The following is a 15,135-nucleotide window of genomic DNA, read 5'->3' on the forward strand; positions in this document are numbered from 1 at the left end:
GGTTTCGTCAGCAATATCTTTCTAGTGGAGAAAAAAGGGGGAGGTTCCCGTTTGGTCCTCAACCTCAAAGATTTCAACAGCAGAGTTATATATCATCATTTCAAGATGGAAGGTATCCATCTTCTTCGAGATCTTCTTCAAGAAGGGGACTGGATGGTCCGTTTGGACCTAAAAGATGCCTATCTGTCTGTGCCGATCTATGCTCCCCACCGTCGCTTCCTTCAGTTTCAATGGTTGGGGAAATGGTTTGAGTACACTGTACTCCCCTTCGGTCTTTCTTCCGCTCCATGGTGCTTTACGAAGCTCATGAGACCGGTGATGGAGTCTTTGTGGGCCCGGGGAGTCCATTTCATTGTCTATTTAGATGACATTCTTTTGCTGGCTCATTGCCCTTTTCTTCTGCAACTTCATTTACAGTGGTCCATAGAGCTCTTACAATCTCTAGGGTTTCTTGTCAATCCTCTGAAGTCGGACTTTCAACCCTCGCAGAAGATGGATTTCTTCGGGTTCCGTATCGATTCAATAGCCTGTCAGCTTCTTCTTCCAGGTCAGAAGATCAGAGCGATCAAACGAGAATTGCGCATGGTCTTGTCCAAACAAATGGTCTCTTTGCGGACAGTGGCTCGGATTGTGGGCCTCTTGTCCTCTTGCATCCAAGCCATTTTTCCGGGTCCCTTACATTATCGCGCTCTCCAGCGCCTCACGATCAGAAATCTTCAGAAGGGCCTTCGTTACACTGACCTCATCCCCCTTTCGGAGGATGCTCGTTCGGAAATGTTGTGGTGGCTGGACCACATGGAGTCTTGGAACGGTCGAGCGCTGTTCGGGAAGACTCCAGACATTGTTATCGAGTCTGATGCGAGTCTTTGGGGATGGGGAGCCAGATGCGGTTCTCTGACGACAGGGGGCCGTTGGGCCCAGGAGGAATTATCCCTCCACATCAATTGTCTAGAGCTTCTTGCGGGCTCTTTTGCGATCCGCTCTTTCCCCTCAAGCGACGAACTGTTGCATTCTCCTCCGAATGGACAACATCTCAGCGGTGAGGTATGTCAACAAACTTGGGGGCACGAAGTCCAAACTCCTTTCGGAGATCGCCAAGGACTTTTGGCATCTTTGTTTGCAACGCCAGATCACTATTATTGCCGAGTACCTTCCGGGTCGCGACAATCTTATTGCGGATTGGAACTCTCGTCATCTCCGGGATTAGAGCGACTGGCGTCTCCAACCTCGGTTGTTTCGGACCTTGGCCCGGGTTTGGGGCCAATGTCACTTGGATCTCATTGCCTCTCGCCTGAACAAACAGCTTCCACTGTTTTACAGTTGGCGCCCGGATCCGGAGACCTTAGCCACGGATGCCTTTCTCCAGTCTTGGCCTCCTCTCCTGTGCTATGCGTTTCCTCCCTTCATGGTGATTCCCAGGGTTCTGGCCCGCACGAGGCGTTTTCTCTCGGACCTGATTCTCATCACTCCTCTTTGGAGGGCTCAGGCGTGGTTTCCAGTTCTTCTGGAGATGAGTTGCTCTCCGACGCTCCTTCTCCCCAACAGGTGGAACCTGTTGCTGGACTCTCTTCTGCAGCCCCATCCTCTCATTCTGTCGGGCATCTCCGTCTTGTGGCGCGGCGGATTTCGGGGGAACCTGGCAAGTCGCAGGCCTTTCTTCTGACGCTGCCCGATTTATCGGCGAGGCTTGGGCTCCCAACACCCACAAACGTTATGCGTCAGCTTGGAAACGGTGGTGTGATTGGTGTGCTCAGAGGTCAGTGGATCCCTCTTCGGCAGATGTCACCTTAGTTCTGAATTTTCTTGTTTCTCTTGCTTCATCTGGTTTGGCATACAGAACTATAAATAATTTTCGTTCTGCTATTTCAGCGGGTCACATTCCAGTGGATACTAAACCTATTGGGGAACATCCTTTGGTTTCTAAATTGCTCAGAGGCATCCGGATGGTAAAACCTCCTTGCCCTAAGTATGTTACTTTATGGGATGTGTCTGTGGTTTTACGTTTCTTGAACTCCTGGCCTGTTAATTCAATGCTTTCTCGGAAACAATTGTCCGCCAAATTGACAATGTTGCTATGCCTCTTGTCCTGCAAGCGAGTGTCAGATGTTCGTGCACTGGATCTTGCCGGTCGCACTTTCTCACCTGAAGGTTTTTCTTTTTCCATTTCTCGCCGTACAAAAAGTAACACATCTTCTGTGTCTCATCCCTCTTTTCCACACAATCCTAAGCTGTGTGTAGTACAATGTATTAAGGATTATGAGGTGAGTACTGCACCTTTCCGTCATGATTTGCAGGGTCAACTGCTTATAGCTTTGCAAAAGCCTTTTAAGCCTGCGTCTCGCGCTACCTTGGCACGTTGGGTACGATGGCTCATGTTAGAAGCGTAAACAATACGGGGGGTGTGTGGAATGCACTCCTGTTCACACATTTTGGATATAAATTTATCTTGCGTACTCCTTGATGCGTGCGACTTAGTTGCAGTGTCATGCCCATCAGACACTGAAGTCGTTAACCACATGAAAACTGGGCCGTTTCTCCGGCCCAAACCAAATGCACTGCAACATGTGCCATCTTCAGCGCTGCTTTCTCACTTTTTAAATTCATTTATACTTTTTAATTCATGTTCACTCTGTTTGTTGATATTTTTCATTCTAGTTCCCTTAAGACTTGATATGCCGTTTCCCAGGTTTCTAGTGTTCTGCCTGTGCCACTCGGGGCCTCTTGAAAGAACACAACTAGTGCACGGTTTCGTAAAAAACAGTGTTTAATTAGATACCCAATGCATTTCGGGCTGACATTGCCCTTCTTCGGGGGTCACTGTGGGTAAACAAAAAATATATAATATAATACCATCTCATATTTATGCTCTGCTTTACATCTCTGAGTTAAAAATCTGCATTAACATTTACATTTCTACGTTCAGCATTTTTATCTGTTGCTCAAATTGTTCCTTACTCTCCTTTCCCCTGTTGTCCAAACATGCTTTTCCTTAGAGTAGTAATGTGCCCTCCCTCCCCTCGTACAACAACCCACATGATTTGAATTTAGCAATATAGCTCTGTGTTTCTCTTGAATCACTCGCTGTGTTTCTAAGCCCACCTAGTGCTTCACTGGTTAACAAACAATGCCAAGCGGGCATTGATGTTTCCGTCTTTGGGGCCCATTCTGCTCGGGGAGCTATGGCTTCAAAGGCTTTTTCCTTGGGGGTTGGCCTCTAGGATATCATGAAGGCCGCAGATTGGTCTTTGGAATCTGTTTTCAAAATATTTTATTTCAAACGTGGATAAGCTTTGAACACGCATAATCAGAGACTCCGTCCTGACATAGAATTTAAAATTTGCTAAAATTCGTGCCAAGAATTTTCAATTCTATTATGGACAGGAGGCGAGGATTATCCCACCCTTAATGACATTTTATGCATTGGATTAAGTATGCATGTTTGCTATACTGTAATGTTCTTTCTTTTATGACTCTTTTCCCGCCCTATTGTGAATTTTGTACTCTTTACTTTGGAATGGCCTTTACGGCTCTGTTTTTAGTTCCTCCAGGCTCCGACCTTAAATGAGATGTGCTGCGAGTTTCTGCTCTTCTTGGGTCTTCTTCTAATCCTATGGCTTTGGGAGGTGCCTCCATCCTTTCATCTGGATGATGACTTTTCCTGTGGACGTTCTTAATGGATTTTGACTTTCTAATGTTCTCATGGTTCTGGACAAAGAAAGAGGAAGTTGGAACCTCTATGACTATATTTATACCTTCTATGTACTCTATGGTTACTAAGTGCTCATGGGAAGTGTAGTTTTTTGTTTTCTTTACTGTATTTCATTGGCTGCTGTCTCCAGTAAAGAAATTGAGAAAAGCATAATCCTCGCCTCCTGTCCTTAATAGAATTGAAAATTCTTGGCACGAATGTTAGCAAATTTTAAATTGTACACAAAAATACCTCAGTTTACCATCCTGCCGGCAATGGCACAGGAAGTGGTGTCACGACAGGAAGCGACGTCATGAAAGGTGGCTTGCACCATCAGGCTAATTGCCTTCCCTCGCACACCCCTTAGATGCGATTGCATCTGAGGAGTCAGCGCGTGAGCAGTGTCCTGTGAGCTCCGATCTCGTCCCAGAGAGGCCAAAGAGTGAAGTCCAGCTGTTTGGCAGGGGGGACGGCGTCCACCGGGTAAAATAAGTGGGGGGATGCCGTCCACCATTGTGGTACCCCGACTTGAGCCCTGGTGTGGCTAGAAAGAGACATAAGCGATCAGAGGCAGAAGAGAGAGGGAAGAAGAGACAGAGAATGGATGGATGGAAAGATCGAGAGCAAAAGAAGGGAAGGAGCAGGGCTGGTGTGGTATCTCCCTCTCTCTGCCTCCCCCGGCGGCTCCGCATGTGATGGTGCTGCTCGCGGTGACATCACTTAGAATGTCACCGCGACCAGCGTTCCAAGGCGAGCGCCGGGGACACTCTGAGGCGACAGGAGTTCGAGAGGCTGTGGCTGAGGTCACGGCAGTGTATGTCTTTAGAATAAATGGTTTTTGGAGTTCACCACCCTGTGTTCGGGTCTTCCTTTTGGTGAATACTACACTGGCGACGAGGGTTAAAAGCCCGTGACCTCAACACGCCAAGAAAGGAAATCGGGACTGCAGCTGCGGAAACGAAGGATCAAGGTTCACAGCTGAGAATCTTACACGGAAGCAGGCGTCGTTGTGAGCCTCCGGTTGAAGCGACGAATAACTGTGACCCGAGGACCATCTGGTAACTGGCAGCTGTGAGCGGTGTAAGGCGTGAAAAGAAGAGAACTGACCTGATCTTCACACAAAGTAAGGTGACTTTCTTTCGTGCCTCAGCGCGCACCCTAGCAGCACTTTGACGGTCTGCCTGACTCTAGCGCAGCATTTGTAACGCGCTGAAACTGACGGAAGATTAATGTACATCAGCCTGGCTAGCGGGGAGGAAATTATCCCTAAAGGAACTTTCTAAGACATTGGCGCAAGCTCCGCTCGAGCCTCCTGTCATATTTTTTTTTTTTTCCTCCTTTTGAAGTAAAAAGCGGTTGGCATAAACACCACAGGGGCGCGTGAAATCCTTTCAGACTCCGGTCTTCCGCCCACGTGTTGTGTGGCCAAATGTGACTTTTGACAACTCATTAGGGCAGCGTTGCATGTTGTCGCCACTGGGGCGAGTGTAAGCCTGGCCCTTTTGATGTACCCTCATAGTGGAGTGTGACAATTGGCATCCTGATAAGGGAAGTTCTCACTGGGCAGTGTTTGAAGTGAGGAGTATAGGAGCTGAAGTGCTCTCCTGAAACAAAGCAGCTTGGATTGTCGTTGACGCGTAATTACCAGCGCTGCGAGGAAGAAGAAGGGGTTTTGGCTGCTGTGAATAACGTGTGTAAACACCCAGAGACCTTTGGGAGCGCGGCGTGGAAGGGGAAAGGAGCCTACGAGCGCAGCAGGACAGGTTTCTTTGTCAGAATAATCCCAGCCTCATGCCTGCATGACTGTGGGGCAGTTGGCAGCGCAGTGTGTACAGTGAAAAAAAACATCAGTTGGTTGCACAATTGAGAACACAGCACGAGACTATGTTGATTGGAGTACTGTCCTGACATATTGCGCAAAGGAAACATCACTGTCTCAGAACTTTACAGCACAGTATTGAATTTTCGAGGGGCAGATTTTATCTTCATGTATATGTGAGTTAGGAAGTGGAGCTGCGCAGGGTTGGATAGGCACTTCCTCTCCTGTGTTAAGGTTCTCACTGGTAGCCCACTCTTTTCTGTAGTCACAGTTATTTGGCCTAGATTTCAGGTTCCCACTGTACACAGCTAGTTATACAGAGGGTAGGTGCATTTTAAAGTATAAAAGTTTCCCTCTGTTGATTGTGAATTAGATATGCAAAGTGTGACCCCTCCACCCTTTTTCTTGACTAACCCAGGAGATCCCACCATCCTGTGGAAAAAATGGAAAAAGGTGTTCCTCAATTACGCTACTGTTTGTGGGCCCAACTTAGGTCTTGAAAGGAAGGTTGCATTACTAGCCTATTACTTGGGCGCAGAGGGAGAGGAAGTCCTAGACCATCTCCCGGATTTAGGGGCACAGGAGGCAAGAGGTCTGAATGAATTTGAAATTAGTCTCAAGAAGTTAGATTTGCACTACCTCCCCAAGACCAGCACCATAATGGAGAGGTACCATTTTGGCAAGAGGGCACAAAAGGAGGGGGAGTCTATAGAGGATTTTGTGTCTGAGTTGAGGAAGTTAGCTGCAACGTGCAAGTTTGGGGGAGCAAGCGAGGAGAGGATAAGGGACCAGTTTGTTTTGACCTGCAGGATGGAGCGAGTGCGTGAGGAGCTATGGCTTAAGGATGACCCACCTTTGAGAGAGGTCCTTATCATAGCTAAGCAGGTTGAGCACATGTTACAGTGCGTCAAGGAGATTAAGCAAGATGCAGGGGAGAAGAAGAATGATGAAAGGACCAATGTCAGTGAGGTAGTGACTGAAAGCGAGACTGTGTCGGTAGTTAAAGGTCAGAAGGCAGTGGGCAAGGAGCAGAAGGAAGGCAGGCCGGGAGGGTCATACAGAGGTACCTGCTACAGGTGTGGAAAGCAAGGGCACCTGGCCAACGACAAGGAATGTCCCGCCCTCAGGTTCACGTGTAACAAGTGTGGTAAGAAAGGCCATTTTAAGCAATACTGCAAGAGTGGGCAGGGGGCCAGTAGGCAGAGTAGAGACAGAACGAATGTAGTGTGCGACGAGTTAGTTGTGCAAGTAAAAGAGTTGAAGGCGTGTGGTCCGAGAAACCACATGTGTACAGAAGTTACAGCACAGGTTGATGAAGATCAAGTCGATAGTCCTAAAGACACCATAAAAGTAGGGGAGTGTCATGAATCCCTTTTCTAGGCAATGCCCAGAGCTTGATTCAGTAAGAAAACCCACCCCTTTCCCGTGCACCGGCACTACCTGTATGTGAGTGTGTTTATGATTACTTGTATTTCACTGTCACTGTTATTGGCTTTTTGACATGTACTCGTTTTTCTCCTTAGACCACTTTTGTGTATCATTTGGAAGTACCACGTTAGCCTAGCAGCCAAGTAACGAGTTTGCCATTTATTTCAGGTGGATGTGTTCAGAGCGCTCTCAGAAGCTGTGCGCAGGACGCGCTGAGAGTGAAAGCCGCTCCGAGTTGTCTGCCGCTTCTGAGAGCGCTCTCAGAAGCTGCGCGCGGGACGCGCTGAATGTTAAAGGCGCCTCGTGTGATTTCCGTAGCGGAGGCGTTACGTGCGCACGTAATTATTTGGGTGCGGTTAACTATTTAAACCGCACCCAAGCTCGAGATATTGCTTTGCCTCGTGTTCCCTGCTACAGAGAGGCCGCGCTGAGGCAGCGCAGGAGACCTACCCCAAGGATTTCAACTGCAGAACGCCGACCTGCACCCGGAAACCTCTTGAAGGCATCGCAAGACCCTGCAAGGACAAGATAGAGATTAAGTTAAGTGACAAGTCTGATTTATAGGCGCCCATCGCAAGAAAGAGAGAGACTTTGAGAGTAACAGATTTCAAGAGATGCAGCATAAAAGATAGACATTGTAATTAGAGTTTGAAAAGGAGACTTTGAAAGAAAAGGTTTCTTGTGACGCAAAACAAGAATTGACATTGAACTGTAATATGGTTGTTTAGATAAATCCTTTGATTGGAAGTCCTAAAACTAGAGGAAAATATGTTTTAGTTTGGAAAGTGTTTTCTTGTCTTTTCTTTTGGAGTTGCTCAAATAGGTTTTACTTCACTGAAAGAATTCCCAGAACCCTCATATGTTACCTATTTTGAAAACATTTGCAAGTAAGTGTCACAGTCCAAGGAAGTGCTTAATTTATAGTTTTCTAGGAACAATCTCTAAGTTATTTTTCTTCATTTTTAGAAACTCATTACAACAAATCCAGACCCCAAAAGATCAACGCCAGGACAGATAAACAGACGACGATCCCGTCATCCCACCACTACAAGATAAAGAAATACTGGACAAAAACCAACTACTTCTGATCGCAGGTAGGAGCAACTTAAGTCCTATATCCCAACGTTAATCAGAGAGAGTAGGGTAATAGAGAAGAGATAGGTTCAAAGACCAGAGTTAACAAACCCCTTCCCATTTGTTGTTCGCAGGTCGACAGCAAGGAAAAGTCTACTCATCAACGTCCAGTACCGGCCCTCCTCCCATATTTCTAGTTCTATTCTTAGCTGTTAATATAGTCAGCAAGTTTATAGTTAGGGATTTGGGAAGTTGGTCACTTGCGTCTCTGCGGAAATCCTCTGCGTTGTCTTCGTCTACTCTGCTATATAAGGTAAGAGACAACGCAGTGAGAACTTGACAGAAGGCAAAGCCCACGAGTAACTTTTCGCCCAGACGCAATGGACCAAGTTTCCTTACAAGATATTGCCGCAGTTCTTAATGATTTAAGAGACGAGAATGCATCTCTTCGTAGAGATATGGCGGCCTTACAGACAGCTATACAGCAAAGACCAATCTTAAAACCCGCAACCTTTACAGGCCCGTCCTCCGAGACAGGAGCTCAGTCGCAGATCCAGGTAGTAACCCCTGTTCCCACGCCTTTGGCACAACCTGAAAGATTTTACGGAGATGTCAACAAATTCTCCATTTTTCTGCAGCAGTGCCATTTACACTTTCTGGCCAAAAAATCTGCTTTTCCCGATGATTCTTCTAAGGTGGCATTTATGTTATCTTATTTTGGAGGAGATGCAGCCCTTTGGTCAGTTCCTTTGGTAGAAAGTGATGATCCCATTTTATATAATTTTAACAATTTTGAGCGAGCTTTAAAGAAAATCTTTTCGAAACATGTTTTTGTTCAATCCTCCGATAACGAGTTACTCAATTTGAAGCAAGGGTCTTCTGATTTACTTCATTACATCTCTCAATTTAATCGCCTGGTCTTGGAAGCAAAGTGGCCTTATGATAAAAGAGTCTCGATATTTTATAGAGGCTTAAAAGACGAATTAAAGGACATGGTTACGCAAATTTTAGAACCACCAGAAGACATAAAGGATTTCATAGATTTGGTGGTAAAACTGAATCACCGTCTAGGTGAAAGAAAGGGAGAAAGAGGAAAGAGTGAACACAAGTTTCTTTTTGTAAAAGAAAAAGGTACCTCTTCCCGAGAAACAGCCCCCAAACTAGATTCTGTGGAACCTATGCAGATTGGTTCTATAAGAGGTCCCCTTTCAAGGGAGGAAAAGGACAAGAGACGTAAGTTAAATCAATGTCTTTACTGTGGAAAGTCAGGACATTTTGTTAAAGATTGTCCTACAAAACCCAATAAAGGAAGAACTAAAACTTCTGATGTGGCCTTGGTCCAAGAGCCTTCGGAAAACTAGTAAACTCGGTGAAGGTTGAGGTCAGTTCATCGAGTTCAATTCCCAGTTTGGCCTCTACTGTTCCCCCTATGGGATGTAAACATTTCTGTATTTTAGTGGAATTAAAGAGTTTAATTCCTTCCTCTCCAATTAGAAGAGTGGAAGCTGTAATTGATTCTGGCGCTACAGGTAATTTTGTTGACACTCATTACTTCTCCCAGTTAGGTTTTAAATCCATTCAGAAGGATCATCCTGAGATAGTAAGAGCAGTAGATGGCAAGGAACTGACTTCTGGTCCTATCAACAGACAATCAGAGTTATTGGAAATGGACTGTTCACCTATTCACAGAGAAAAGATTCATTTTGACATAATTGATGCCCCTCAATTCAAACTAATATTAGGTATACCTTGGTTAATACAACATAATCCGTTAATAGATTGGGCTTCTAAAACAGTGACTTTTAGGTCCTCTCATTGTGCCAATAACTGTTTTCGCTTGAATAAGACTAATGATACTATTCAAGGATTTGATTTTAGTTCAGACTCTTCTAGTGTTTTGGCTCTAGAGGGGGTCCCTTCTGTTTACTCCGATCTATTAGATGTATTTGACAAAAAAAAGGCCAACACCCTTCCTCCACACAGGGATTTTGACTGTCGAATTGATTTGGTTCCCGGAGCAACCCTACCCTGCAGTAGGATTTACGCCTTAACCGAAAAAGAAAACATACACCTTAGAGACTATCTGGATGAATATCTTGCAAATGGTTTCATTAGGCATTCTAGATCACCTGTGTCATCTTCTCTTTTTTTTATTCCGAAAAAGGGAGGTGAGTTGCGCACGTGTATTGACTATAGAGCCTTGAATAATGTGACAATCAAGAACAGGTACCCATTGCCTTTGATTCCTACTCTGTTAGATCAGGTTAAGAAGGCAACTATTTACACCAAGTTAGACCTACGCGGAGCTTATCATCTTGTAAGAGTCCGGGAAGGCGATGAATGGAAGAAGAACATGTGCAGCAGGTTCGCGCCATTCTTCTAAAACTACTTGCAAATTCCCTGTTTGTTAAATTAGAAAAAAGTCAATTTCATGTCACTAAAGTAGAGTTCCTGGGCTATGTCATCAGTCCAAAGGGGATTGAAATGGACCCAAAGAAGGTAGAAGCTGTAGACTCCTGGACCAGTCCCACAACGGTAAAACAAGTACAGAGTTTCTTAGGATTTGCAAATTTTTACCGTCGTTTTATTCAAGACTTTTCCCAAATAATTACTCCAATTACTAAACTTCTTCGAAAGGGAGTAAAATTCATTTGGTCAGATCAGGCTGAAAAGGCCTTCCAGGAATTAAAAAAGAAATTCATTTCAGCTCCTATACTAAGTCATCCTGATCCCAGCCAACCCTTTATTGTTGAAGCGGATGCTTCACAATATGCTTTAGGAGGTATTTTATCTCAAAGGGATAAAAACACAGGACAAATGCATCCTATAGCTTTTTATTCCAGAAAATTGTCTCAGGCAGAACTGAATTATGCTATAGCTGATAAGGAACTTTTGGCAATAAAAGCAGTTTTCGAAGAATGGCGCCATTACCTGCTAGGGGCTCGTCATCCAATAACAATTTACACTGATCATAGAAATCTCCAAGTGTTAAAATCCGTAAAAGCCCTAACTGCTAGACAACTCAGGTGGTCAATTTTCTTCAACGACTACAATTTTGTAATCACATACCGACCCGGAAAGGAAAATTTAAAGGCTGATGCTTTATCTAGAATGGGTTACATTCCCCCAGATTCTTCTTCAGAAGAAAGTCAACCGATCTTACCAGTGTCACGATTTCAAGCTTGCTTAACCTCTAATGATATCATAGTAGAAATCAAGAAGGAGTTGGACAAAAAAGGTTTTGATTATTGGAAGAAAGAGCTACCCTTTTTACAAGTAAGAGACGAATTATTGTACATGCATGATTTAATCTTTGTGCCTTCTGAGTCTATAAGAAGAGATATCCTTCATTACCATCATGACACTTCTCTTTCTGCCCATCCTAGTAAGATTAAGACTTATGAGCTCATAAAGAGAACCTTTTGGTGGCCATCTATGTTGAAGGAAGTTCAGTCCTTTGTGGAGACTTGTGGTGTTTGCATTCAGAATAAACCATCCCATCAAGCTCCAAGTGGATTATTGACTCCCCTTCCTATTCCACCTCATCCATGGCACACTATTTCTCTAGATTTTATAGTCGAACTTCCAAAAACCAAAAAAGGCTATTCGACTATTTTAACAATAGTTGACCAATTCTCTCGTATGGCCCATTTTATTCCTCTAAGGAAATTACCTACTGCATTGGAATTAGCTCAACTGTTGATTGTAAATATCATTCGATTACATGGAATCCCTTCAGTGGTAATTTCTGATAGGGGATCTCAATTTATTTCTCATGTTTGGAAGAGTTTGAGCTCTCTATTAAATATGGAAGTCCGATTATCCTCAAGCTATCACCCGCAAACAGATGGTCTAACTGAACGAACCAACCAGACCATAGAACAGTTTATTCGTTGTATGTTAACCTCAGAGGAAGGGGATTGGGCAGATTTGTTAAGTCAATTGGAGTTTGCTTACAACAATGTCGATCATACTTCCCTCGGTATGTCCCCTTTCTTTTGTAATTTTGGTTTTCATCCAAAAAGTTTTCCCAGTACTTCTAGAAAGGATTGTTCTGTGCCTACAGTTTCAGAATATGTTTCCAAATTATCCTCTATTCAAGATCAGGCAGCCTTTCATCTAGCTCAGGCCAAAGAAAGTCAAAAGAAATCTGCAGACAAACATAGAACAAAACAACCGGATTATGTTCCTGGAGATAAAGTCTGGTTAAGTACTAAGAACCTAAAACTTAAGGGCCAGCATAAATTTAATCCAAGGTTCATTGGTCCTTTCTCTATCGATAAGATAGTGAATCCTGTTTGTGTAAAGTTAACCCTTCCCAAGAAATATCGGATTCATCCAGTGTTTCACGTTTCTTTAGTGAAGCCCTTTAACCCACAAACTCGTTTCACCAAACCACCTGCATCTGTTATAATTGATGGAAACCCAGAATTTGAAGTGAAATCAATCTTGGACTCCAAAAGAGTTAGAGGAAAATTTTTCTATCTTGTTGACTGGAAAGGTTATGGTCCAGACGAAAGGTCGTGGGAGCCTTTAGAACACTTAAAGAATTCTCCTAGATTGGTTAAATCATTTCATGTAAGACATCCGAACAAACCTAAACCTATTGTACCAGTTTTGGGGGGGATCTTGAGGAGGGAGTACTGTCATGAATCCCTTTTCTAGGCAATGCCCAGAGCTTGATTCAGTAAGAAAACCCACCCCTTTCCCGTGCACCGGCACTACCTGTATGTGAGTGTGTTTATGATTACTTGTATTTCACTGTCACTGTTATTGGCTTTTTGACATGTACTCGTTTTTCTCCTTAGACCACTTTTGTGTATCATTTGGAAGTACCACGTTAGCCTAGCAGCCAAGTAACGAGTTTGCCATTTATTTCAGGTGGATGTGTTCAGAGCGCTCTCAGAAGCTGTGCGCAGGACGCGCTGAGAGTGAAAGCCGCTCCGAGTTGTCTGCCGCTTCTGAGAGCGCTCTCAGAAGCTGCGCGCGGGACGCGCTGAATGTTAAAGGCGCCTCGTGTGATTTCCGTAGCGGAGGCGTTACGTGCGCACGTAATTATTTGGGTGCGGTTAACTATTTAAACCGCACCCAAGCTCGAGATATTGCTTTGCCTCGTGTTCCCTGCTACAGAGAGGCCGCGCTGAGGCAGCGCAGGAGACCTACCCCAAGGATTTCAACTGCAGAACGCCGACCTGCACCCGGAAACCTCTTGAAGGCATCGCAAGACCCTGCAAGGACAAGATAGAGATTAAGTTAAGTGACAAGTCTGATTTATAGGCGCCCATCGCAAGAAAGAGAGAGACTTTGAGAGTAACAGATTTCAAGAGATGCAGCATAAAAGATAGACATTGTAATTAGAGTTTGAAAAGGAGACTTTGAAAGAAAAGGTTTCTTGTGACGCAAAACAAGAATTGACATTGAACTGTAATATGGTTGTTTAGATAAATCCTTTGATTGGAAGTCCTAAAACTAGAGGAAAATATGTTTTAGTTTGGAAAGTGTTTTCTTGTCTTTTCTTTTGGAGTTGCTCAAATAGGTTTTACTTCACTGAAAGAATTCCCAGAACCCTCATATGTTACCTATTTTGAAAACATTTGCAAGTAAGTGTCACAGTCCAAGGAAGTGCTTAATTTATAGTTTTCTAGGAACAATCTCTAAGTTATTTTTCTTCATTTTTAGAAACTCATTACAACAAATCCAGACCCCAAAAGATCAACGCCAGGACAGATAAACAGACGACGATCCCGTCATCCCACCACTACAAGATAAAGAAATACTGGACAAAAACCAACTACTTCTGATCGCAGGTAGGAGCAACTTAAGTCCTATATCCCAACGTTAATCAGAGAGAGTAGGGTAATAGAGAAGAGATAGGTTCAAAGACCAGAGTTAACAAACCCCTTCCCATTTGTTGTTCGCAGGTCGACAGCAAGGAAAAGTCTACTCATCAACGTCCAGTACCGGCCCTCCTCCCATATTTCTAGTTCTATTCTTAGCTGTTAATATAGTCAGCAAGTTTATAGTTAGGGATTTGGGAAGTTGGTCACTTGCGTCTCTGCGGAAATCCTCTGCGTTGTCTTCGTCTACTCTGCTATATAAGGTAAGAGACAACGCAGTGAGAACTTGACAGGGAGGTTGATCTAGATGCATTGTTTGACTCCTGCTCCAGAATTACTATTATCAATGCCAAGGAGTTCTCACGTGTGTCCAAAGGAAAGATAATTCTTAAGAGGTTAGACCTGAGACCAGGAGGGTATGCGGGGCGCCCCATCTCCATGAAAGGATACTTCCTGAGTAGGATTGAGTACAGAAACAGGTCTACCGTGTCAAAAGTATATGTGTCCACTGTAGGAGACAACATTTTGGGGTGGCGTGCACAAAAAGGGTTAGGAGTGTACCTCAATCCCAACAGCAATCCCCAGATTTTGATACAGGAGATACAGGATGGGGAGGCTGACATCACAAGAGAATTTGAAGAGGTGTTTAGGGAAGGGCTTGGGTGTTTGAGGAACTACTGTCACAAAATAAAATTGAAGGAACACGCCAAGCCCGTTGTGGCTAAAGTCAGAAGACTCCCCATAGCCATTCAGGAGGAAGTCAGAACTGAACTTGAGAAACTGTGCAGGGCTGGAGTTATCGAACCTGTAGAAGCGACCGAATGGTTGGCGCCCATCGTGGCAGCGAAGAAAAAGGATGGGTCGGTCCGGATCTGCATAGATTTGAGGGCACTCAACAAAGAGGTCGTCGTTGACCGATACCCCTTGCCGAACATCACCCAAATGATGAGCATGCTAGAAGGTGCCAAGGTGTTCTCCACCCTCGATCTCACCTCGGCCTATTTTCAGATAAAACTTCACGAGGAGTCTCAGGAACTCACTGCTTTTGTGACACCCATGGGCGCTTACAAGTTCAAAAGGATGCCTTTCGGCCTAGTCTCGGCGGCTGCCGTTTTCCAAAGAATCATGAGCAACATCCTGAAAGGCATCCCTGGCGTCATGTGTTACCAGGATGACGTGTTGGTTTTCGCTAAGAACCAAGTTGAGCACGACAAGAGACTGAGATGTGTGCTGAGGAGGTTTTTGTCCCAGGGTCTTACTGTGAAGAAGAACAAATGTGTTTTTAGCTG

This window comes from Lissotriton vulgaris, chromosome 7 (assembly GCF_964263255.1).
Source record: "Lissotriton vulgaris chromosome 7, aLisVul1.2, whole genome shotgun sequence".
Lineage (NCBI taxonomy): Eukaryota > Metazoa > Chordata > Amphibia > Caudata > Salamandridae > Lissotriton > Lissotriton vulgaris.